This window comes from Chiloscyllium punctatum, chromosome 30, assembly GCF_047496795.1.
Source record: "Chiloscyllium punctatum isolate Juve2018m chromosome 30, sChiPun1.3, whole genome shotgun sequence".
In the NCBI taxonomy this organism is placed as follows: Eukaryota; Metazoa; Chordata; class Chondrichthyes; order Orectolobiformes; family Hemiscylliidae; genus Chiloscyllium; species Chiloscyllium punctatum.
This window is the reverse complement of record NC_092768.1, coordinates 46656292-46682185: the sequence shown is the minus strand read 5'-3', so window position 1 is coordinate 46682185 and position 25894 is coordinate 46656292. Positions and strand designations below refer to the sequence as shown.

At 43.4% G+C, this 25894-nt stretch overlaps 1 protein-coding gene across 1 annotated transcript in view; it reads left to right on the top strand.

The window, feature by feature from the left end:
* Window positions 1-25894, top strand: part of LOC140455672 (uncharacterized) — a 122703-nt gene that overhangs the window by 14510 nt on the left and 82299 nt on the right. The gene's annotated exons all lie outside the window — the stretch shown is intronic.

The following is a 25894-nucleotide window of genomic DNA, read 5'->3' as shown; positions in this document are numbered from 1 at the left end:
GCAGCCAAATTATTGTGGTGCCAGATTAGCAATCCAGAAATTGTGAGCTCACATCCTACCAAGGAAAGTTACATACATAAATGGGTAGTTGCAAGTTGTCGATTAGTTGATGTTCTCTTCCTATCTCAAATTCAATTTAATTGTTGAGGTATGGACCCGGAGGACAGTCTGTGGATATTAATTGGCCTCTAGTGCTCTGTGCAAATGGCTATTCAGCACATGGAGAACCAGACAGTGAATGTTGTGAGACAATGGAGACTCACAGCCGAGACACAGCCTGCCCTCTCCCTGACTGGGCTCAGGAACAGGATTCTTGGCTGATACTCCCGCTTCACACACCAGGGATACTAAGATTATCAGATATGGCTCCTACTCTTCCAGGGCTTGTGCTAATGAATCAGCTACTGAGCTACTGAGTGACTGGTTATCTTTTTAGCCAGGGTGGAGTTGATAGGTGGTTTGTGCCTGGTGCTGTGCTGAGGGAATTCTGGGTTTGTACAGTGGTTTCTGTAGGTATGATGTCTTCTTTCACTGATGTTTTGAGATCTGGTTGGTGGTGATTGGACTGATGTGGGAGAGATTGGGGCCAGATGCTGCTTGTATGGATGAGGAGCTGCTGCTGCAGAGCATGATAACATGACGGCAGCAAACATGGTACTGTTATTCAAGAATGGAGGAAACTACAGGTCAGCCTATCTAAACTCAGTGATGGGCAAATTATTGGGAGCACTTTTGAGGGATAGAATTAATCTGCACTTGGTGAGGCAGGGATTAATCAAGAACAGGCAACATAGTTTTGTTGAGGAGAGGTCATGTCTGAACAATTAAACTGAAATTTTTCAAAGGTGACCAGGTGTGTAGATGAGGGCGATGCGCTTGACACAGTCTACTTGGACTTCAGCATGGCTTTTGATAAGGTCACAAATGAGATACTGATAGGGAAGGTAAGAGTCCATGGGTCCAAGGAGCTTTGGCAAATTGGATCCAGAATTGACTGAGTGGCAGAAAACTGAGAGTGAGGGTGGAGGGTATTTTTGAGAGTGGAAGCTTGTATCCAATGGGATTCTGCCAGGATCAAGGTTGGGACGCTTGCTGTTTGTCATTTAGACGGATGATTTTGACTTGAATGTGGGAGATTTAATCAGTTAGTTCGTGGATGATGTGAAAATTGGTGACTTGGTAAATAGTGAGTGGTAAACTTTGTCCAAGAATACTGGAGTATATACATGGGCTGGTCAGATGGGCTGATCAGAGGTAAACGCAGTTCAATCAGAATAAGTGTAACATAATGAATTTGGGCAAGAAAAACATGGCAAAGGGACACATCATAAAGTAGGTGCTGGAGAAGCACTGAGGATCAGAGGAACCTTGGTGTGCATGTCGATCAGTCTCTTAGGGAGCAGGACAGATATATAACTTGTCTTTATAAGCTGAGGCACAGAGTTTAAGAGCAGGGAGGTTATGCTGGAATTGTATAAAATGTTGGTTTATATATGTTGGTATATAGCCAGAATATTGTGTGCAGTTGTGGAATCCACATTATATGAAGGATATGATATCACTGAGAGGGTACAGAGGAAATTTACCAGGATGCCTGGGGTGGAAAGTTTAAATTGTGAAAAGAGATTGAGTAAATGGGATTGTTTTCCTTGGAGCAGCAAAGTCCGAGGTGGGACATGATTAAGGTGTTTAAAATTGAGGTGCATTGATAGAGAGGAAGAAACTTTTCCCCTTGGAGGTGTGACCATTGACCAGTGCACATAGATTTAACATGAAGGGAAGGAGGTTTAGCAGGGATGTGAGGAAAACTATTATCACTCAGAAGGTGATGGGAATCTGGAACTCACTGCCTATAAGGGTGGTGGATGTAGAAACCCTCTTAACATTTAAAAATGAACAAGTATGCTCTCTTGGAAAACGTAGAGGGTGATGGACTCTCAGGGAAATGTAGCATGACAGCCAGATTTCTCGTACCAAGACTGGCTCTAATATCACAAGCAAAATGTCAGGTTCCAAGCAATCAACTGTGACAGGGGACTCTCTAATCAGAGGAAAACAGATATTTCTGCAGCTGATAACGAGACATCAGAATGATGTGCTGCTTTCCTGGTGCTAGGATTAAGGATATCACTAACAGGGTGCAGAATATTCTCAAAGGGGAGAGGAATCAGCAGGAAGTTATTGTACACATTGGGTCTAATGACAAAGGAAGAGAAAAGAATGAAATTCTGAGGAGAGAATACAGGAAAGTAGGCAGGATGTTAAACAGTAGGTCCTCGAGACTGGTAATATTTAGATTACTTTCAGTGCCACAAGCTAGTAAGAGTAGTAGTAGGAGGATAGAGCAGATGAATGCGTGGCTGAGGAGCTGGTGCAGGGAAGAAGGATTCACATTTTTTGATCATCCGGATCTTTTCTGGGATAGAAGGGACCTGCATGAGAAGGATGGGTTGCACCTGAATTGGAACAGGACTAACATACGGATGGGGAGATTTGCAATAGCTGTTCAGGAGGATTTAAACTAGTAAGGTTAGTGTGGTGGGGGGGGAACCCAGGGAAAGAGTGACAAAAGAGATCAGTATGAGACATGTGCAGTTGGAAAAAGGAGCAAGTCAAACAGTAAATACAGGCAGGAACACAGCAGAGAATGAGGTAGGATTGATCAATTAAACTGCTCTTGTTTCAATGCAAGAGAATGAACAGGTAAGGCAGACAAACTCAGGACATAGTTGGAACATGGAACTGGGTTATCATAGCTATTACAGTGACGTGGCTCAGGGATGGATAGGACTGGCAGTTTAATGTTCCAGGGTATAGATGCTATAGGAAGGATAGAAGGGGTAGCAAAAGAGGAGGGGGAAATGGTGTTTATGATTAGACATAATATTACAACTGTACTTTGGGAGGATGTTCTGGGGAGTACGTCCAAGAAAGCTATTTGATGGAACTGTGAATTAAGAGAGGGATGATCACCTTATTGACATTGTACTATAAATCTCCCAATAGTCAGTGGGAAATCGAGAAGCAAATTAGCAGATCTCAGTTATCAATTTTAAGTGTGACCTACAGAGAGTCTGTAGTAGTGAGTAGAGTGGGTTCTTTATTGATTATATGTTTTTGGAGATATGTCTCTTGATTAAACTTAAAATATAAGCCATAACTATTAATTTAACCTGGGCAGTGTTCGTAGAGAAATAAAACTGTGTTATTTACTGGGTCTGTAGATTGTGAAGGAGCAAAAATGGTCTTTAATAGAGGGATATGTACTTCTTGTCAGATGTGGGAGTTTAAAGAGAGTTTAAGGGTTACTGCAGATTATATCTGCCATAAATGCTGTTGGCTGTGAATCTCATCAAATCGAATGTATCGGTTGGAGAGACAGTTAGAAGCAATGAGAAATTTGCAACAGCAACAGTATGTGATGGATGTCAGTTATAGGAAGGGGGAAATGTCTCTGATACAGTCACAGAGATGGGTTAACTCCAGGAAAGGTAAGAGAGGTAGGCAGCTAGTGCAGGAGTCTTTTGTGGATATTCCCATTTCAAACAGGAATGGTATTTTGGAAAATTTAGGGGGTTATCGGTTCTCAGGGGAACATAGCACGAAGAGCCAAGTTTCTGGTATTGAGACTGGCTCTAATGCAATGAGGGGTGCGTTGGGTTCCAAGTGATCAATTGTGTTGGGGGACTCTCTAGTCCGAGGTACAGACAGACGTTTCTGTGGCCAGCACAGAAAAATCAGAATGATGTGTTGATCCCTGGTGCCAGGATCAAGGATGTCTCAGAGAGGGTGCAGAATGTTCTCACACAAGAGAGGGGCCAGCAAGAGGTCATTGTCCACATTGGAATCAACGACATAGGAAGGGAAAAGGTTGAGATTCTGAAGGGAGATTACAGAGAGTTAGGCAGAAATTTAAAAAGGAGGTCCTCAAGGGTAGTAATATCTGGATTACTCCCAGTGCTACGAGCTCGTGAGGGAATAGGAGGATAGAGCAGATGAATGCATGGCTGAGGAGCTGGTGTGTGGGAGAAGGATTCACATTTTTGGATCATTGGAATCTCTTTTGGGGTAGAAGTGACCTGTACAAGAAGGATGGATGGCACCTAAATTGGAAGGGGACTAATATACTGGCAGGGAAATTTGCTAGAACTGCTTGGAAGGATTTAAACTAGTAAGGGTGGGGGGGGGGGGGGGGAACACCCAGGGAGATACTGAGGAAAGAGATCAATCTGAGACGGGTACAGTTGAGAACAGAAGCAAGTCAAACAGTCGTGGCAGGCAGGGACAAGGTAGGACTAATAAATTAAATTGCATTTATTTCAATGCAAGGGGCCTAACAGGGAAGGCAGTCGAACTCCAGGCATGGTTAGGAACATGGGACTGGGATATAATAGCAATTACAGAAACATGGCTCAGGGATGGGCAGGATTGGCAGCTTAATGTTCCAGGATACAAATGCTACAGGAAGGATGGAAATGTAGGCAAGAAAGGAGGGGGAATGGCATTTTTGATAAGGGATAGCATTACAGCTGTGCCCAGGGAGGATATTCCCGGAAATACATCCAGGGAAGTTATTTGGGTGGAAGTGAGAAATAAGAAAGGGATGATCACCTTATTGGGAATGTATTATAGACCCCCTAATAGTCAGAGGGAGATTGAGAAACAAACTTGTAAGGAGATCTCAGCTATCTCTAAGAATAAAAGGGTGGTTATGGTAGGGGATTTTAACTTTCCAAACTATGGGACTGCCATAGTGTTAAGGATTTTGATGGAGAGGAATTTGTTCAGTGTGTACAAGACAATTTTCTGATTCAGAAAGTACTAGAGAATATGCAAAACTTGACCTACTCTTGCTGAAAATGTGTTGCTGGAAAAGCGCAGCAGGTCAGGCAGCATCCAAGGAACAGGAGAATAGATGTTTCGGGCATCAGCCCTTCTTCAGCTCTTCTCCTTGACCTACTCTTGGGAAATAAGGCAGGGCAGGTGACTAAGGTGTCAGTGGGGGAACACTTTGGGGCTAGCGACCATAATTTTGATGATATTAGGCAAGAACTTTCAAAAGTTGATAGGGTTGGATATTCGCAAGTAAAGGGATGGTTGGAAAGTAGGAAACTTCAAACATGAGATAACAAGAGTCCAGAGACAGTATGTTCCTGTTAGGGTGAAGGGCAAGGTTGGCAGTTGTAGAGAATACTGGATGATGAGAGGAATTGAGGTTTGGTCAAGAAAAAAAAAACGTATGTCAGGTATAGACAGTAGGGATCGAGTGAATCTCTAGAAGAGTATATAGGCAGCAGCAGTATACTTAAGAGGGAAATCAGGAGGGAAAAAAGGGACATGAGATAGCTTTTATTAATAGGGTTAAGGAGAATCCAAAGGGATTCTACAAATACATTAAGGACAAAAAGAGTAACCAGGGAGAGAATAGGGGCCCTTAAAGATCAGCAAGGCCACCTGTGTGTAGAACTACAAGAGATGGGGGAACTACAAAACCAGTATTTTGTATCAGTGTTTACTATGGAGGATAAGGAAGCTATAGAACTTGGGGAAATAAATTGTAACATCTTGAAAAATGTCCATATTACAGAGGAGTAGATGCTGGATGTCTTAAAATGCATAAAGGTGGATAAATCACCGGGACCTGCTCAGGTGTACCCTAGACCTTTGTGGGAAGCTAAGGAAGTGATTGCTGGGACCCTTGCTGAGATATTTGTACCATCAATAGCTGCAGGTAAGGGACTGGAAAACTGGAGGATGGCTAATATGGTGCTACTATTTAAGAAAGGTGGTAAGAAAAAGCCAGGGAACTATAGACCAGTGAGCCTGACATCAGTGGTGGGCAAGTTGTTGGAGGGAATCCTGAGGGACAGGATTTACATGTATTTGAATAGGCAAGAACTAATTATGGATAGTCACCACTGCTTTGTGCATGGGAAATCATCTCTCACTGACTTGATTGAGTTTTTTGAAGGAATAACAAAGAGAATTGATGAAGGCAGCGGGGTGAATGTGATCTATGAGGACTTGAGTAAGGCATTCGACAAGTTTCCTCATGGTAGACTGGTTAGCAAGGTTAGATCAGATGGAATACAGGGAAAACTAGCCATTTGGATACAGAACTGGCTCGAAGGTAGAAGACAGAGGGTGATGGTGGAGGGTTGCTTTTCAGACTGGAGGCCTGTGACCAGTGGTGTGTCACAAGGATCAGTGACTCATAAAATGATTTGGATCTAAACATAGGAGTTGTGATTAGTAAGTTTGCAGATGATGCCAAAATTGGTGGTGTAGTGGACAGCTAAGAAGGTTACCTCAAAGTACAATGGAACCTTTATCAGATGAGCCAGTGGGCCGATGAGTGGCAGAGAGAATTTAATTTAGATAAATGTCAGACAATGCAGTTTGGAACGGCACATCTGGGCAGGACTTATACACTTAATGGTAAATGGAAGTGTTTCTGAACAAAGAGACTTTGCAGTGCAGGGTCATAGTTCCTTGAAAGTGGAGTCGCAGGTAGATAGGACAGTGAAGAAGGCATTTGGTATGCTTGCACTCAGTGGTCAGTGCTTTGAGTTTGAAGGTCATGTTCAGGCTGTACAGGACATTGGTTGAACCACTATTGGAAGACTGAGTTCAATTCTGGTCTTTCTTTCTTTTAAATGAAGGATGTTATCAAACTTGAGAGGGTGCAGAAAAGATTTACAAGGATGTTGCTCGAACTAGAAAATTTGAGTTTCAGGGAGAGGTTGAAAAGTTGGGGCTGTTTTCTCTGAAGCTTTGGAGGCTGAGGGGTTACCTTTTAGATGTTAATAAAATCATGAGGGGAATGGATAGGGTGAATAGCCAAGGTCTTTTCTATAGGTATGGGAGACCGAAACTAGAGAGCAAATATTTAAGGTGAGAGGGGAAAGATACAAAAGGGATCTGAAGGGCAACGTTTTCATGCAGAGAGTCACCAGAGGAAGTGGTGGAGGCTGGTACAATTACAATATTTGAAGGCATTTGGATGGATATATAAATAGGAAGAGTTTAGAAAGATATGGGCCAAATGCTGTCAAATGGAACTAGATTAATTCAGGATATCTGGTTGGCATGGACGAGTTGGATCAAAAGTTCTGTTTCCTTGCTGTACAGCTCTATGACTCTAAGTATTCAGGTGTGCACTTATAATTCCAAGGCGCACAAGGCTACAGGCCAAATTTAATCCTCTGGAAAACAGGATTAGAAAGTTAGGTGGTTGTTTTTCATTGCCACCGACTCAATGGGCGAAAGAGCCTTTTTCTGTGCTTTCGACCTCAATGGGGAAAGTACTTAAACCAAGAATTAAACAAGGAATTAGAAGAGCTAAAAGGGGTCATGAAAAGTCATTAGCAAACAGGATTAAGGAAAATACCACAGATTTTTATACATATATAAAAACTAAAAGGGTAGCCAGGGCAGGGTTAGTCCACTCAAATACAGAGGAGGGAATCTATGTGTGGAGTCAGAAGAGGTAGGTGAGGTCCTAAACAAATACTTTGTCAGTATTCACCAAAGAGAATAAATTGGTAGAGGATGTTTTCAGGGAAGGAGGTGTTGAACTTCTAAGCCAAATAGCTTTTAAAAATAAGGAGGCATTGTGCATCTTAAAACATATTCAGGTAGATAAGTCTCCGAGTCCTAATGGGATCTATCCCAGAATATTGAGAGAGGCAAGAGAACAAATTGCTGAAACATTGACAGACATCTTTGTATCCTCTTTAGTCAAAGAGGAGGTCCCAGAGGACTGGAGAATAGCCAATGTTGTCCCATTATTTAAGAAGTGTAGCAGGGATAATCCAGGAAATTACAGGCCTGCGAGCCTCACCTTAGTGGTAGGGAAATTATTGGAACAGATTCTCAGGGACAAGATTTATGCATTTAGAAGCATATGTACTTATTAGCAAGAGACAGAATAGGTTTTGTGTGGGAGAGGTCATGCAACACTAACTTGATTTGAGTTTTTTGAAGAGGTGACAAAGATGATTGATGATGGAAAAGCAGTTGATGTTGTCTATATGGACTTCAGTAAAGCCTTTGACAAGGTCCTTCATGGCATACAAAAAGTGATGTCACATGGTATTAGGGTGAGCTGGCAAGGCGGATACAGAACTGGCTTAGTCATAGGAGACAGATGGTAGCAGTGGAAGGACACTTTTTGGAATGGACAATTGTGACTAGTGGTGTTCTACAAGGATCAATGCTGGGACTTCTGTTGTTTGTGGTCGACGTAAATGATTTGGAGGAAAACATGGTTGGTCTAATTAGTAAGTTTGCAGATAGTACAAAAATTGATGGAATTGCGGATAGTGAGGAAGATACAGAAGGTTATAGATCATTTGGAAGCATGGGCAGAAAAATGGCAGGTGGAATTTGATCTGGGCAAATGTGAGGTGATGCTTTTTGGAGGGTCAGGTACAGTGAAAATTATACAATGAATGGCAGAACCCTTAGGAGCATTGATAATGCAGAGGAAACTGGGTGTGCAAATCACTGAAGGTGGAAGCACAGGCTTATGGCATGCTTACCTTCATTGGAAGGGGCATTGAGTACAAGGATATGCAAGTTTTGCTGCAGCTTCACAGAACTTTAGTTCGGCCACATTTGGAATATTGTGTACAGTTCTGGTCACCACACTTTCCGAAGGATGTGGATGCTTTGGAGAGGGTACAGAAAAGGTTTACTAGGATGTTGTCTGGTATGGGGGATTTTAGCTGTGAAGAAAGGTTGGATCGACTGGGTTTGTTTTCACTGGAATGCAGGAGGCTGAGGGAGCAATCTTAAAAAAGTTTATAACATTGTGAATGGCATGGATAGAGTGGAAAGTACACGGCTTTTTCCCAGGGTAGAGGTGTTAGTTATGAGAGGACACATGTTTAAGGTGCGGGGGAAGGGGGGTGGCAGTTTAAAAGAGATATGTGAGGCAAGTTTTTCACACAGAGTCATGAGTGCCTGGAACATGCTGCCAGAGGAGGTGGTGGAAGGAGCATTCAAGAAACACCTGGACAAATACATGAATATGAAGGGAATACAGGGGTACAGATCCTGTAAGTGAAGACACTTTTAGTATACATGCAATACAATCCCGATAATATGGAAACAAGCCATTTGGCCCAACAAGTCCATACTGACCCTCCAAAGAGTAACCCACCCAAACCCATTCTCCTACTCTATTACTCTGCATTTACCCCTGATTAATGCACCTAACCTACACACCCCTGAACACTACGGGGCAGTTTAGCATGGCCAATCCACCTAACCAGCACATCTTTGGACTGTGGAGGAAACTGGAGCACCCGGAGGAAACCCACGCAGACACTGGGAGAATGTGCAAACTTCACACAGACAGTCAGCCGAAGCTGGAATCGAACCCGGATCCCTGGTGATGTAAGGCAGCAGTGCTAACCACTGAGCCACTGTATGGAATGGCAAAATGTGTTGGCTGAGGCTTGGAGGACAAAGGGCTTATTCCTGTGCTCTATTATTCTTTGTTCCTTTGACTAATCGCAGCAATTCCATTTGCTCTTGCTTGTGTTTATACTTCACCCTGGTCTCCTCTCACCCCTCTTCTTGTCATCATATTATCAGATTGTTCAGTTCCTTTCTCTGTCATGCTGATTTAGTTTCCTCTTAAATACATTTCTGCTCTTCATCGCACTCCACGTTGAGAAGATGAATGAATACATCTTGGAATTTGTGGAATAGAATTAGAACAAAAACATGGAACACTTTCAGCTTCTCCTAAAGACCCAAATAATGTCCTTTAGGAAGGGAATGTGTTACAATCTCCTGATCTCCATGTGCATCCAGTCCCACTTGCAAGAGTTGATTTCCTTCTCTGAGGAGGTTACAGAGATAGGGTGAGATGTGTGAGATAGGAATCATTCAAGTCCCTGTACAGAGAACTGGCCATTCACAGTCCACAGGATAATAACTAGCTGCCAACAAACACACACACACACACACACACACACACACACACACACACATGTAAAAACAATGACTGCAGATGCTGGAAACCAGATTCTGGATTAGTGGTGCTGGAAGAGCATAACAGTTCAGGCAGCATCCGAGGAGCAGTAAAATCGACATTTTGGGCAAAAGCCCTTCATCAGGAATACCGGCAGAGAGCCTGAAGGGTGGAGAGATAAGTGAGAGGAGGGTGGGGGTGGGGAGAAAGTAGCATAGAGTACAATAGGTGAGTGGGGGAGGGGATGAAGGTGATAGGTCGGGGGGGAGGGTGGAGTGGATAGGTGGAAAAGAAGATAGGCATGTAGGACAAGTCAGGACAAGTCATGGGGACAGTGCTGAGCTGGAAGTTTGGAACTGGGGTGAGGTGGGGAAGGGGAAATGAGAAAACTGTTGAAGTCCACATTGATGCCCTGGGGTTGAAGTGTTCCGAGGCGGAAGATGAGGCGTTCTTCCTCCAGGCGTCTGGTGGTGAGGGAGCGGCGGTGAAGGAGGCCCAGGACCTCCATGTCCTCGGCAGAGTGGGAGGGAGAGTTGAAATGTTGGGCCACAGGGCAGTGTGGTTGATTGGTGCGGATATCCCGGAGAGGTTCCCTAAAGCGCTCTGCTACGAGGCATCCAGTCTCCCCAATGTAGAGGAGACCGCATCGGGAGCAATGGATACAATAAATGATATTGGAAGTGAACCAGCTCTGGAAGAGGAAGAGGAGACAATGGGCAGAGTGGGTGGGCTCTCTGATTGACATCTGTTACAGTCAATCCACATATTTCTGGAGAAACATGACTTAAAACAAAAACATGATTTACTGGGAAAACTCAATAGATCTAGCAGTATCTATGGAGAGAAAGCAGAATTAATGTTTGGGTCCAGTGATTCTTCTTCAAAGCTAATTGTAGCTAATATGCTGAAGATGGGATAGTGGGGAAGGAAGATCAACCAAAAAATGGGGATGAAGTCCAGAGAAAGAGAACTGCAATTGGATACATAAAGGAATGGGTCAAGGTCAGCCTCGGAGAATCAATGACTGCTCTTTGGGACCATTAGTAGCTAACAATGGGATGGTTAAGGTGGCAGCCAATGTGATGACAAGGCTTGGTGTTGGGGTTGAGGTTAAGTCATGGGAGAAGGTGTCCAGGCCCTAAACCTATTGAACTCTATATTGAGTCCTAAAGCCTGTGTGAGAAACAGAACTCACTCACAAATCAATCAGCCTGAGACAAAGCCTTGGAAACAAGAACAATTTATTACAGTCTTGCAAGAACTGGATGCCTCTGCAATCAAGCAGAAATGAGCGCGAAAACAGAGCATGTAAGCAATCTTATTAATTTACAAGTTGCGGAATCACGCCTCCCTTTTCCCATCCTATCATAAGCCAATTATCTCACTTGTTTTTTTTCTCTCTAGTTATTTTCTTATCTGGCCATCCTGCCTCCTTGTATGACTGCATTCTTTGTTCCTTATTTGTTACAGCTTGTTCTTTTATCCAGTTTCTCTTATTATACTATAAGCTTTATTGTGAAATGCTCCTGCTGCTTCTTTTTGTGGTCAACTACAACACTTTAAAGTTATTTCCTAGCTTAAAACTATATTTTTTTTAAAGACCCTCTATATTCATTAAAGTCTTAGCCTTAAGTATGCTACATGCTACAAGAATTCTGCGACCGTTTGTATAATGTTCCCCTTCCCCTCCCCCCCCCACACTACACCCCCTCAGCCATCTGCAAAAACATTTCTAATCTCCCACAATTCCCCCTTTTTCTTTTTTTCTCTCACCGTTGTTTTTTCACTTATTAAGTCTCCTTTAAGTCATTTTCTTATGTTCTGCCCTCTTATGGCTTTTTGCAATGAGGTTCACAATCTTACATTTTACATTTGTGTTGTTCGTCCCTCGAACTCTAAAAGCATTCTTTGACTTTCTCTTTGTTGCATATCACCTGCTGATTGTAAAAGCATTTGATGATTTATTTGGGTTCCTTCCCCAAGGGATGTCATCAGTCGGCTCATTCCCCATTTTAGGACCATCAGACCATAAGACATAGGAGTGGAAGTAAGGCCATTCGGCCCATCGAGTCCACTCCGCCATTCAATCATGGCTGATGCGCATTTCAGCTCCACTTGCCAGCGTTCTCCCCGTAGCCCTTAATTCCTCTAGACAACAAGAACCTATCAATCTCGGCCTTGAAGACATTTAGCGTCCCGGCTTCCACTGCACTCCGTGGCAATGAATTCCACAGGCCCACCACTCTCTGGCTGAAGAAATGTCTCCGCATTTCCGTTCTGAAATGACCCCCTCTAATTCTAAGGCTGTGTCCACGGGTCCTAGTCTCCTCGCCTAACAGAAACAATTTTCTAGCATCCACCTTTTCAAAGCCATGTATTATTTTGTACGTCTCTATTAGATCTCCCCTTAATCTTCTAAACTCCAACGAATACAATCCCAGTATCCTCAGCCGTTCCTCATATGCTAGACCTGTCATTCCAGGGATCATCCGTGTGAATCTCCGCTGGACACGTTCCAGTGCCAGTATGTCCTTCCTGAGGTGTGGGGACCAAAACTGGACACAGTACTCCAAATGGGGCCTAACCAGAGCTTTATAAAGTCTTAGTAGTACATCTCTGCTTTTATATTCCAACCCTCTTGAGATAAGAGACAACATTGCATTCGCTTTCTTAATCACAGACTCAACCTGCATGTTTACCTTTAGAGAATCCTCGACTAGCACTCCCAGATCCCTTTGTGCTTTGGCTTTATTAAGTTTCTCACCATTTAGAAAGTAGTCCATTCCTATATTCTTTTTGCCAAAGTGCAAGACCTCGCACTTGCTCACGTTAAATTCCATCAGCCATTTCCTGGACCACTCTCCCAACCTGTCTAGATCCTTCTGTAGCCTCCCCACTTCCTCAGTACTACCTGCCTGTCTACCTAACTTTGTATCATCGGCAAACTTCGCTAGAATGCCCCCGGTTCCCTCATCCAAATCATTAATATATAATGCGAACAGCTGTGGCCCCAGCACCGAACCCTGCGGGACACCGCTCGTCACCGGCTGCCATTCTGAAAAAGAACCTTTTATCCCAACTCTCTGCCTTCTGTTAGATAGCCAATCCTTAATCCAACCCAGCAGCTCACCTCGAACACCATGGGCCCTCACCTTGCTCAGCAGTCTCCCGTGTGGCACCTTATCAAAGGCCTTTTGAAAGTCCAGATAGACCACATCCACTGGGTTCCCCTGGTCTAACCTACTTGTTACCTCTTCAAAAAATTCCAACAGGTTTGTCAGGCATGACCTCCCTTTACTAAATCCATGTTGACTTGTTCTAATCAGACTCTGCTCTTCCAAGAATTTAGAAACCTCATCCTTAATGATGGATTCTAGAATTTTACCAACAACCGAGGTTAAGCTGATTGGCCTATAATTTTCCATCTTTTGCCTTGATCCTTTCTTGAACAAGGGGGTTACTACAGCCATCTTCCAATCATCCGGGACCTTTCCTGACTCCAGTGACTCTTGAAAGATCTCAACCAATGCCTCTGCTATTTCCTCAGCAACCTCTCTCAGAACTCTAGGGTGTATCCCATCGGGGCCAGGAGATTTATCAATTTTAAGACTTTTTAACTTTTCTAGCACTATCTCTTTCGTAATGGCAACCATACTCAACTCAGCCCCGTGACACCCTTTAATTTTTGGGATATTACTCATGTCTTCCACTGTGAAAACTGACACAAAGTACTTGTTAAGTTCTCCTGCTATTTCCTTATCTCCCATCACTAGGCTCCCTGCATCAGTTTGAAGTGGCCCAATGTCTACTTTTGCCTGTCGTTTGTTTCTTATGTACTGAAAGAAACTTTTACTATTATTTCTAATATTACTGGCTAGCCTACCTTCATATTTGATCCTCTCATTTCTTATTACACTCTTTGTTATCCTCTGTTTGCTTTTGTATCCTTCCCAATCTTCTGATTTCCCACTGTTCTTAGCCACTTTATAGGATCTCTCTTTTTCTTTAATACATTTCCTGACTTCCTTTGTCAGCCAAGGTTGTCTAATCCCTCCCCGGTTAATCTTTCTTTTCTTGGGAATGAACCTCTGTACAGTGTCCTCAATTATACCTACAAACTCCTGCCATTTTTGCTCTAGTGTCTTCCCGGTTAGCCTCTGCTTCCAGTCTATTTTAGTCAGTTCCTCTCTCATGCCCTCATAATTACCTTTATTCAACTGTAACACCATTACATCAGATTTCGCCTTCTCCCTTTCAAACTCCAGACTGAACTCTACCATATTATGGTCGCTACTTCCTAAGGGTTCCCTTACTTTAAGATCTTTTATAGAGTCTGGTTCATTGCAAAGCACTAGGTCCAGAATAGCCTGCTCTCTTGTGGGCTCCATGACAAGCTGTTCCAAAAAGCCATCCTGTAAGCATTCCATGAATTCCCTTTCTTTAGATCCACTAGCAACATTATTTACCCAGTCCACCTGCATATTGAAGTCACCCATGATCAATGTAACCTTGCCTTTCTGACATGCCTTCTCTATTTCCCGGTACATGTTGCGTCCCTGGTCCTGACCACTGTTAGGAGGTCTGTACACAACTCCAATTATGGTTTTTTTGCCTTTGTGGTTCCTCAATTCCACCCACACAGACTCCACATCATCTGACGCTATGTCATTCAATACCATAGATTTAATTTTGTTCTTAACTAACAAGGCAACCCCACCCCCTCTGCCCACCTCTCTGTCTTTTCGATAAGTCGAAAAACCATGGAGGTTTAACTGCCAGTCCTGACCCCCCTGTAACCAAGTCTCTGTGATGCCTACTACATCATAATCATTCACTATTATCTGTGCCATTAATTCATCGGCTTTGTTATGAATGCTACGAGCATTCAGGTAAAGTGCCTTAATGCTAACTTCCTTATTAGAGATGTTGTAAGTTATATGTCCTAAGTTATCCTTGCTTTTTTCTGCATTCTCAGTCTGCCTCAATTTTAAATCCGCCTGGAAACATGCTATCCTGCTGCTTATCTTTCCATTTACCTCCATACTCTCTGTCGCTTTCACTTTCCCTTCCCCCCAACTCAGAAGTTTAAAGTCCTACTGACCACCCTATTTATCCTCTTCGCCAGAACATTGGTACCTGATCGGTTCAGGTGGAGACCGTCCCAACGGTACAGATCCCCCCTGTTCCAAAACTGATGCCAGTGCCCCATGAAGTGGAATCCCTCTTTCCCACACCAATCCCTTAGCCACGTGTTTACTTGCCTAATTTTCTTGTCCCTATGCCAATTGGCACGTGGCTCGGGCAGTAATCCGGAGATTATGACCCTTGAGGACCTGTGCTTCAATTTCCTGCCTAGTGCTTCGTAATGCCCAAACAGGTCCTCCACCCTAGTCTTGCCTATGTTGTTGGTACCAACGTGGACCACAACAACTGGATCCTCCCCCTCCCGCTCCAATATCCTTTCAAGCCGGTCAGAGATGTCTCGCACCCTGGCACCGGGCAGGCAACACACCATGCGAGACTCCCGATCCGGCTTGCAAAGGATACTATCTGTCCCCCTAATTATAGAATCCCCTATAACCACTACCTGTCTATTAGCTCCCCCCTCTTGAATGGCCTTCTGCACCATGGTGCCTTGGTCAGTTGGCTCATCCTGTCCAGAGCCCTTTTCCTCATCCGAACAGGGAGCAAGAATCTCGTACCTGTTGGACAAGGTCAAGGGCTGAGGCTCCTCCACTCCTGAACTCTGGGTCCCCCTACCTGCCTCACTTACAGTCACACTCTTTTGTGCCTGATCACTAGCTGAGTGGGAATTAATTAATCTCCCAGGACATTGAACACTACCATCAGACCCACTAATATCAATAATCCATAGATAGCTAGATTGACTAACCACCTTCTCCAACCAGTCAATCCCCAATTCCCCCATTCCCATCCTTTTTCGTTCCAGTACCGATTACCGGCCTCCCTTATCTTGACAATTTTGTCTCGCACATGTTTGGAGATATCAGTAATGTTAGAGGAGACCTCAGGTATGTACGTAAAACATTCCTTTCCAATTAGTGCACAGGTACCACCCTTCTCTGCTAGAATATAATTCAGAGCCATCCTGTTCTGAAGGGTCATTAGCCCAGTGGCAATCATTTCGGTCGTTATGGCTGCTACTTGGGATTGGGTTTCGGTGAACACATCAGCAGTATTGTTGGCCAACTCTTCCAGGGAAGCCGCCAACTTTTGTATTTCTACTCCTGCTCAAGCAGTCCCATACATAGGTATCAAAGTCCAGAGGAGGCGATCTCCTTCGGTTATTTTCTGGGTTACTTGCCTTCCTCCCTGTTTATTCCGAGGTATTTTTGGGGCTCTCTTTAACAGCCTCAAGTGAGGAATTATATAGGTGAGGTAGCAGCAGCCACTCCAGTCTTTCTTGCTTTGAGGCAGTGTTTGATCAACATCATAACATGCATGCATTCCTATACATTCAGTCATACAAATGTATTTCTCCCCGGGAATAACTGGATAGGCCTTCAGGCCGCATACCCAATATGTTCCGTTTAATATTTGGGGAATGGTTGTGGCAGTGGCTTGGCTGGTGTAGACACAAGATGATCTTACTAATTGGAAGGGTGCGGAATCATTCTGATTACAGAAACAAGTGGTATTTACTGCTCCTTTCGGTGGGAAAACTCCAAGCCCATCGATAGCACCCAGAGTTTTCGGGGCTTGTCGAGGGAACCATCCTGCAAATTTATAATTACCCCTTTCAAAACTCCAAGTTGTATCATTTGAGCCCGAGTCAAATTGTTGTACGTCGTACACTTCTTCTTTGGTAAGTGGTATTACCGTGAGAGGAATTCTGGATTCCCCGTGGTGTGGGATCTCTGCACACACCCAACAGTCAGTATGCCCCTTTAGTTTAGCATAATTCTGACATAAAGTGGTAAAATGATTTTTCCCACCCCCCGCCTTGGCAGCTAGTGCCAATATTATCGTGACAATATAAAGCTGACCACTCATTTCAGCTCACAACCCTATCTGTCTATTCCCTAACCTTTAATTACCAGGGAGGAGTGAGTCCATGCAACACTTACAATTGTTTTGGGATACAGTTTTTTAACCAATACTTAATAGTCTCTTATCTCAGTCCATTCTTTTTGCTCAGCTTGATTTTCAGAGGGTTGTCTGTAGGATGTGCTGGCCACTCTGCCGGAGGTGAAGAAGCGTCCACCGGGCCCTTAACACGAGTGTGATGACTCCACCCTTTTTCAGCATTTCGGATGGCTGTTTCAGTAGTCAGGAGGGTTAGGAATGGTCCCTCCCAGCTTGGGTGCAGTTTGGTATCTTTCCAGGTCTTTATCAGGACCCAATCACCCGGTCGTATCCGATGTACTGCAAACTCAAGTGGAGGTGTCTGGGTCAACAGACCCTTCTTCCTAAGGACAGACAAAGAAGAGCCGAGCACCACAATATAGTTCTTTAAAAACTTATCATTGAACTCTACAGTTGGTAATTCCCCTCTTCCACTCAAGAAAGGTAATCCAAACATCATCTCATAAGGAGAGAGGCCTATATCACGTCTAGGCGCAGTCCTAATGCGTAGCAACGCGATAGGTAAACATTTTGTCCGTGGTAATCGAGTCTCTAGGACTAGCTTAGACAATTGCTTCTTTAAGGTTTGATTCATTCGTTCCACCTGTCCAGAGGAAGGCGGGTGCCAAGGAGTGTGGAATTCCCAAGAGATTTCTAATCCCACCATTACTTCTTGTAGGATTTTAGAGGTAAAATGGCTACCTTGGTCTGAATCTATACTTTCCACCACTCCATATCGAGGAATTATATGTTCTAAAAGAGTTTTCACTACCCGCTTTGAGGTAGCTGAGGACATTGGAAATGCCTCCACCCACCCAGTTAGGTGATCCATTAGGACTAGTAAGTACTTTTGTTTCCCTACTGGGGGTAATTCTGTGTATTCTTTGAAAAGGTCTTACCCCAGGGTAAGAAGCTTCTGAGCCCCTTGGTTTCTGCATCTTTTAGTTCAGAGTCCATTCCCCTTTCTGTGTCTGGACTCGGTTCTACTTTGGGAGCTGTAGGCTCCGGGGAGTAGTATATGGGGACGGCAAACATGTTAAGGGATCCCATTGTGGCTTCCCTTTTTCATTCTTTTTTTATCCCTGATTCCTCCGTATCCATGGGACATAATTTTACTCCCACGCTCCCTATCCAACAAGCCGCATAATCGGACTCTTTTTGACTGTACGGTTCTTTTCGATTGACATATATATTAAGATCTTGACACAGCCTATCCTCATCGGACTCTTATTTGGGCCAAAAAAAAATACCAGGTGCCTCAATACTTTCTCTAGTCCAAACAAAACAATAATAGTTTATCATTTTAGCCTTATCTTTCTCCCGCATCCAGTAGTTGTGTTCCCAATTACCCAACATTCTCCCCAAAGAACTGTCGGGCGGGATATATCCCCTTTAATGTTATTTACAGATCGATCGTTACACAGGCAACTCCCCGTGCCTCCCCTTGTTGCTAATTTAATTAATCTTAACGAGGTCCAGTGTCACCTTCTTCCACACCCCCTTCAGGGTCCTGACGAGACACCTTAACTCGTCCGATTAATCTGACCAATTATATGCTTTTTTTTGTCTTCAACTGTTTTCCATAAATCACTTTTATGTAAGGATAAAAGAGATTAGTTAGAAACTGATAGTAAAGCAGTCATGACTTGTAAAAAGAACAGGAGTTAACATTTTATTTCATAATCTGTAAAATCCTTAACCTTAAAAGAAATCATGTTAAAATTTCCATAGTAGAAATCAGATTCAAAACAGTCCCAGATCTCAAGCTCCAGGGAACAAAGCACAAAAACATTCAATCACCAACAAACAAATGTGCATTTAAACTGAATCACAAAGGGTTAAATTTGCTGTACAGCTCTTTGTCTCTCTCTCTCTCTCTCTCTCTCTCTCTCTCTCACACACACACACACAGACACCATGTCTCACAGACACTTTGAGCTTCCCGCAACAACTCCTGTAGCTTTTGAGTATTTTTCTGGACGTCTGGCCATAAGTTAGTTACAAAGTGCACCCTCAGTAGCCCTTCAGCTATTAGCCCTTCTGACACGGGCTGTTTTCCATTGACATATGCTTAATTTTATATATCACCAATTCCCTGTACTTTCGTACGCCCGACCACCAAGGCAATACTTAAAGGTCTCTTTTCTTCCCTTGGTCTGTGCACAGAGTTAGCTGGTCATTTCAGTGCGCCCAGTCCTGCGGCAATTCCTGAAGCAAATACTGCTGCCACCGGTCGCCCAGATATATCCTTTAAGACCTTTCCCTACCCGGGTCTTGAACACAAGAGTTGCCCGACCGAACCCGCCGCGTCTGCCCGCCTTGTTTCCAGGGTCTCCCAGTCTGGATCGTACTCGCCCAAACCGCGAACGACAAATAAGGGAGTCGGAGATCACCGAAATCGGCAAGGTGCACCTCCCCCGTCATCCCAAGAGTGTCGAGTGGTCGGAGTTTTGGATCCTGGAACGAGGCCCAAAAATTGTGGGAAACAGAACTCACTCACAAATCAATCAGCCTGAGACAAAGCCTTGGAAACAAGAACAATTTATTACAGTCTTGCAAGAACTAGACGCCTCTGCAATCAAGCAGAAATGCACGCGAAAACAGAACATGTAAGCAATCTTATTCATTTACAAGTTGCGGAATCACGCCTCTCTTTTCCCATCCTATCAAAAGCCGATTACCTCACTTTTTTTTTCTCTCTAGTTATTTTCTTATCTGGCCATCCTGCCTCCTTGTATGTCTGCATTCTTTGTTCCTTGTTTGTTACAGCTTGTTCTTCTGTCCAGTTTCTCTTATCATACTATAAGCTTTATTGTGAAATGCTCCTGCTGCTGCTTCTTTTTGTGGTCAACTACAACACTTTAAAGTTATTTCCTAACTTAAAACTATTTTCTTTAAAAGACCCTCTATATTCATTAAAGTCTTAGCCTTAAGTATGCTACATGCGACAAGAATTCCGCGACCGTTTGTATAATGTTCCCCTTCCCCTCCCCCCACCACTACACCCCCTCACCCATCTGCAAAAATAACATTTCTAATCTCCCACACCTGCAAGGTCCCCAAATGGAAAAAGAGATGCTGTTCTTCCAGCTTGCGCTGAACTTTGCTGGAGCATTGCAGCAAGTCAGAGGCAGAGATGTTGGCCAGAGAGTACAGACCTGTTTGTGGATTTTGAGAATAAGGCAGGAGCAGGCTGTGCGAGGCTGGGGAATTATGAACTTCAAAGCAATAGGGAGTGATCACAAAATGAAATGAAATGAAATGTGGACACAATAGCCTGGTGTTCAGTGATGGGGTCATGGTCCAGGAGGAGTTAGGCAGAGATGTCCAACAGCTGACACTCAGCCTCTACGTTGTAGAGGTCAGTACACCAGACAGCAACAGCACCACCCTTGTCAGCAGGCTTAATTACAAAATCAAGGTTGGATCTGAGAGCAGTCAGAGGGAGATAGGTTCACATGGGCAAGTTGGAGGGGAGGGGAGAGGGTAGGCAGAGAAATTAAAGCAACCATGTCAAATTTACAGTTCTCAATGAACAGTTTGATCACAGGTAAAGGGCCAGAGGGAGGGGTCCAGGAGAAGGGAGAGTGTTGGAGGCAGGTGGAGGGGTCTGTGGGATGGGGAGAGGACTCTCCTGACTTTTTTTGAAGCTTGGGAAGCTGACCAGTGAAATGGAGGTGACTTTGAACAGTAGATCAGTTGGAAATTTAAACACTTTATTGTCCCATCTGAGTAAAATCTCACTTATTGCAGCTGCTGTCTCAGTTCCCCAGGTAAATGTTTGACAGAGATTTCTAGTGGGGTATGGCATTCTTCATCCTCACAGGCTTTCAAACTGACAACATGAGTGTGGGATGTGTATCCTGAATGTGTTTGACAGCAGATCAAGAAGAATAAGACACAGCATCCAAAGCAGTGATGATGTGCAGTGGTAGAATCAGTACATGCACAGGAGGGAGGGGACACTGGAAGAACTGGGTGGGGAGAAGCCACAAATAAGAGATGGAAATAGGAGTTTCACTGTATTATGACTACAATGAGTGGAATGCACTGATAAATCCCATTACTCCACAGTCTCACCAGCAGTATCAGTGTTTATATTCAATCACCAAATTGTTTTTCTTTGTTATCCACAACAAAGACTTTCACAAGATTATTTCAACAAACTCAAAATTATCTTTTTGTTATAATACCTAAATTCAGATGGAAAAGTTATTAGATTAGATTACTTCAGAGTGTGGAAGCAGGCCCTTCACCCCAACAAGTCCACACCGACCCGCCGAAGCGCAACCCACTCAGACCCATGCCCCTACAGTTACCCCTTCACCTAACACTACGGGCAATTTAGTTAACATATAAAAGTTAGTTAACATATAAAATGATAATCCAGAAGTATCCTCAATTCCTTCTAATCTCAAACACACATTGAGTCCTGCAGAGATAATATTTTATATGAAAAACAAATAGAAAGATCATCATCTTCAGCAACGTCCTGTAGAACAAAGGACAAAGGTTAATGACTCCTCACAGGCCACTGAGCTTCTTACTGAAAAAGTCAAATTGCTGATAGCCGTATGTTGGTGGAGGGTCTATTAAACCTCTATTAAAGCTCTCCATATCCGTGAAAGTTGTCACAGCTCACCTTCTCGGTGGTAGTAACAGTATTGTGTTGAATTTCTGAAGTTTCTGAATTACAACCAGGGGAAACAGACAAAGGTGCTCCAGCCTTCCGATCCTTTCTGTTACTTCTCTTTTGCTGGCTCCCCAGGTGTTGGAAGCAGAGGTCAAACTCTCACACATTTGCTGTCAAGCATCAGCACAGAAGCAAATATTCCAGCAAGTGTCCAAACAATCCAACTCTTCAAGTCTTTTTATCCATGTATTCCATAAATGTATCCTTGCGTTCACAACAACAGAACATCTCCAAGACCTGTAAACTCAGGAAGTGAGTCAGTATCCAGTAAGTGGATATCTAACAGCCCTACCCTATCCACTGTCAGTCACCTATGCATAAAAAAAATTCTGAGGTTCAACTTTCACCAGGTTGGTTCCTCTCACATGATATCCTGGACTACTGACCTCTGCCGGGATGTCCCAGTCCACTTAACCTTTCTTGGCTGCTATCATGGGCTGTCCCAGAATGAGCATGTTTGAGTGTTTGTTCAGCTTGCAATACATTTGAATGATTTTCACCATTCTCTCTCTGGGAGGAACACAGTGATTCACCCACGTGTAAGCCTGTTCTTGACTGTTCTTAACTTAAGTGTAAAACTGTTCTTCAACATCCCACTAACTTATGTGACAAATGGAAGCAATTTTATTTAAGGGTGACACTGGTCTGTGATTGGTTTCATGACAAATGGAGTGTAAACATTAACTGGATAATTTCCTCATTCATTTCACAACATGTTTGAGTTTCAATAAGTTGTGGGTGGGTTTGGACAGGGAGCTTTGAGTCCTGTAAATGAAGTTAACCAATGTTCATTGAATAATTCAACTGGAGTTGGAGTGGAACCCATAACCTTGTTCTCTGAGTCAGAGGGTTATGGGTTCAAGTCCCACTCCAGGATTTGAGCACAGATAATCAGGCTGAAATTCCAGTGCAGTGCTGAGGTGTGGAAGAGATTCCAGGGGTAGGGAAGGATGAGGGAATTTAAAAACCTGTAAAACTACTGAATTTTCCTGGGATGTGTGGGTCATTCCTCGAGCTTTATTACTGTCACACTGTTAGAACTGTGTCTCAGCAATACAACTTATTTGAGTGAATGAAAGCAGAATGGCTCATCCTTGAAGGCAATCCCAGCTGACACTAGGGACTTTACCACTTGAGGAAGGGTCACTGGACCCAAAGCGTTAACTCTGATTTCTCTTCACAGATGCTGCCAGACCTGCTGAGCTTTTCAAGCGACTTCTGTTTTTGTTTCTGATTTACAGCATCCGCAGTTCTCTTGTTTTTTACTTTACCCCCTTTCACAGGTTCAGGAACCCAGACACAAAGACAATGCTGATACCTGCACTCCAGCTAGTTACCACTCTAATTCAAATCAAACCTTCAGGCTGTCAGTACACAGAGGGAAAAATATTCTCTCTACAGCATTGGGACTTAAGCCTTTAGAAAATTAATTAATGTAATATGACCATAAGTTATTGTCAGTGATAGTTTACACAGTACTCTCATCTCTGAGTCAGAAAATTGTGGATTAAAGTTTCACTCTAGAGACTTGAGCACTGAGGCTGACACCCCCATGCAGTAGTGAGGGAGTGCAGCATTGTTAGAGGTACCATTCTTTCAGATGAGGTAACCAAGATCTGCTTATTCTCTCAGAAGATCCGATGACTAAATCATGGAAGAGTAGGGAAGTTATCTGTGATGTCTTGGTCAATATAGATCCCGCAATTCATGTGAGAAAACTGATTATCTAATCTTTTGTTTTTTGGAAACTTGCTGTGCCATCATGTTTACTGGATGCCATTGATGGTAAATTCCAATTGTAAGTACACTTATAAAAACATTTTATTAGCTCTGTTGTAGTTTTTATGAACTAAGTTTGTGAAAGTTGATATATAGATGCAAATTTTGTGTCCTGTGAACTGAAAGTTAAACCCATATATGGAGAAGATATCTCAGCCCACAGTGACATGAATCAGTTTTTGTGTGCTAGACTCTTACTGTGTTTCAGTGAAAACGAACACACCATGTTCACAAACCAGGTAGATTAGTGCAGATAAAAAAGTGAATTTATTGTCAGTTATGAATCTGTATAGAAGATTGACAAAATAAAAAGTATTTGAAAATTATTCCAAGATCTTTCTCAGAAGAGAAGAGTCTAAGATGAACTTATCACACTGTTATTACAGAGGTATGATGGGCTAAAGTAACTCAGGTCTGTAGAGACTCACCCCCCACTCCCTCCCCATACTCAGGATAGTTGTCCTCCCAGACAGAACAGTACAAACATTTCCTATGGTATTAGTCAAATACCTGTCACCTGAAGAGGATCTGTCTTAAATTCACATTCCCAAACAAAGCAGTATCTGATTCTACCATATACCCACTCCTGAGAGCTGACTCACTTTAGTAACAGACAAACATTCACATCAGGGGTAACTCTCTCAGAACATCACAGATAGAGGTTTCTTTAAAACCTGTACTTTAGTCTGGCTCCCAGTTATGATGGCCAGAAATGACACCAAACTTCAGTGACATAGAATGGAGCTTGATTCCATCATCCAAACCCACCAATGGTTACAGAGATCCAGTGATGATATGGGTCATGAACCAGTCAGTTTCTATTTCTGGAAGATCATCTTCTCCCAGATGTGTTGGACAGTGCTTTCTCATTCCCAACTCCCTGCACTTTGGCCCTCCATTCATCACATTCTGTAGTTGTCAATCTGGTCCAATTTCTCCATTGTATCCATCTTCCACAATATTGTTCCCAAAATTATCTTACTCACTTCCTCTAGATCAATCTCCCTGCCACTCAAAATAAGGGGTGAAGATTTGATTATATTTGGTATACAACTGGTTTAGTCATCCATCATGGATTTAACTGGATCGTATCAAGCATTAGTGGCCCTGCTTTCCTTTGCCAAAACTGCGCTTATTACTCCAAGACCATCTTTAAGTGAAAAGAAAACCGTAACTTATCCTCCTCAAAACCAACTATGTCCTTGTGGAAGTCATGTTTCAGCTGTCTGCTTAGACCCTATCTACAGAACTGTATTCAGTTCTGGCCACGACACCTCAGGAATTGGAGGAAATGCAGTGCAGATTTGCTAAAATGTTTCTTTTTAATTAATTGGTAGGATGTGAGTGTTGCTGTCTAGACCAACTATTTTTCCCATTCCTAATTGCCATGGTATATAGGCTAAGGGTTTCAAAGGTGCTATTGGAAGAGCTCTGGTGAGGTATTGTACTGCACCTTTTAGATGGTATAACATGCTGCCACAATGTAACATTGAGGAAGCAAGTAAATGGTGCAGTGCCAATCAGGTGGGCTGCTTTGTCATAGAGTCATAGAGATGTAAAGCATGGGAACAGACCCTTCGGTCCAACCCATCCATGCCAAACAAATATTCCAACCCAATCTAGTCCCACCTGCCAGCACCCGTCCATATCCCTCCAAACCCTTCCTATTCCTGACTAAACCAGTTGTAGCCTGCACCACTTCCTCTGGCAGCTCATTCCATACACGTACCACCCTCTGTGTGAAAAAGTTGCCCCTTAGGTCTCTTTTATATCTTTCCCCTCTCACCCTAAACCTATGCCCTCTAGTTCTGGACTCCCCGACCCCAGGTAAAAGACTTTGTCTATTTATCCTATCTATGCCCCTCATGATTTTGTAAACCTCTATAAGGTCACCCCTCAGCCTCCGACGCTCTAGGGAAAACAGCCCCAGCCTGTTCAGCCTCTCCCTGTAGCTCAAATCCTCCAACCCTAGCAACATCCTTGTAAATCTTTTCTGAACCCTTTCAAGTTTCACAACATCTTTCCGATAGGAAGGAGACCAGAACTGCACACAATATTCCAACAGTGGCCTAACTAATGTCCTGTGCAACATGATCTCCCAACTCCTGTACTCAATACTCTGACCAATAAAAGAAAACATAACAAACGCCTTCTTCACTATCTTGTCTACGTGTGACTCCACTTTCAAGGAGCTATGAACCTGCACTCCAAGGTCTCTTTGTTCAGCAACACTCCCTAAGTCCTTACCATAAAGTGATTAAGTGCTGCTAAGATTTGCTTTCCCAAAATGCAGCACCTCGCATTTTTCTGAATTAAACTCCATCTGCCACTTCTCAGCCCATTGGCCCATC